Genomic DNA, 1,623 nt, shown 5'->3' with positions numbered 1-1,623 from the left:
GGAGACACCACAGTAGATAACGGCACACCAGAAAATAATATGTCTGTGCTTCTCAATATCAATTTCTGCATCCACAGAGATCTCCTCAGGCCTCTCCCTGTGCCTGCATAAACAACAATTGGTAAAAGGTTCTCCACAAATAATTTTTTTGGAGTGAGGATGAAAAAGCAAACAAAGGGATCAATTTTCTCCCTCGTGAACCTGAGGGCTGGTTTTGTGCTATGACTTAGGTATACAATTGCCGGACTCCAGAAATACACATCAATTTTAATCAAAAAGAATTAAACATGCCATTAACTTTTAACTTTCATCGTCTGAGTAGATGCCTATCAGACTCGAAAACCACTCAATACAAACCAGACTTTCACTCATGGGTGGTTTTATCCCTTTCTTTCTCTCTGAGTTTAAAAAAAAAAAAAAAAGGAAAAGCATTTGCATTTGGTGGAGTTTATTCCAATCATTAAATTTAATGCCCAATACACAGAATGGGTATTTCTAATCCTGTACCTACTTGCCTTAGTCATAATTCATCACCAAAAGCTGTTCTATAAATGTTATCCCTATGGCCATGGCTACTTTAAATTAATATCCTACTTATTTGTAAAATGCTTTTGTGTTTTTAAAAATATCCACACTCCAGCCTTTCCTTAAAAGGTTCAGAGAGTGTAAAATCCAAATTTAGTAGTGGAGCATCAGTGACGTTTTATATCATGAGAATACCATTCATTATGATTCTCATTTAAGTGATCTGATAGTTAGGATTTGCTAAAGAAAATTTCCCATTTAATATCTCATTTATGAGATAACCACTTTGTAGATCAATTTACCAATATCTAGCGGAGTTGAAGTTGTATATATCCTATGGCCAAGTAATTCCAGTCCTGGGTACATATATTAGGAATACTCAACCACATAGCATGAAAATGTACACTGATCATTGGTACAGTGAAAAATTTAGAAAGTGGAAAAGGTAAAAACAAATGGAGGACAACACAAACCATTAAAAATATGAAGTACTGATATAATGCTTCCAATGGAATATTCTCTAGAAGCAAAAATGAATAAAATGGTACATATATCAACATAGATGAGTCTCACAAACATTACAGAGAACGATAAAAAGCAAGTTGTACAAGCTATACATAGTATAGGATTCCATTTGTATGGCTTCAATGTGCAAAACAGTATTACATATTTTTTATGGCCTAAACAGAATAAAAGTATGATACTAATGAAAGTGACAAACCCCTAAATTTAAGATAGAAATTTTCTTTGTGAGAAGGAGAGAGGACAAATTGGGTCTGGAGTAGGTAGATAAAGGGATATAATTATAGTTGTAATGTGTTATTTCTTGTGTGAGATGATGAATGTATGAGTTTTATTATTTATACTGTATAGAATATCTCATAATTAAAAATCCAATGAAGTGCTAAAATCTTCTGAGAACTATAAGCTTGATTACTTGATGGTAAAAACCAGGATAGAGTTCCAACAATGCTCAACTTGTGTGCAAACAACATTTTATGTGATATTTTTTGCTGGAGTTTCTATATATTTTTGTATAGACCTCTGCTGCTTCCAACATTGACTTCACCTTTTATCCAGGTGGCTATTTTGTATAAA

This window comes from Mustela nivalis, assembly GCF_964662115.1.
Source record: "Mustela nivalis genome assembly, chromosome: 11".
NCBI lineage: Eukaryota > Metazoa > Chordata > Mammalia > Carnivora > Mustelidae > Mustela > Mustela nivalis.
The sequence above is the reverse complement of the archived record's forward strand: the minus strand, read 5'-3'. Positions refer to the sequence as shown.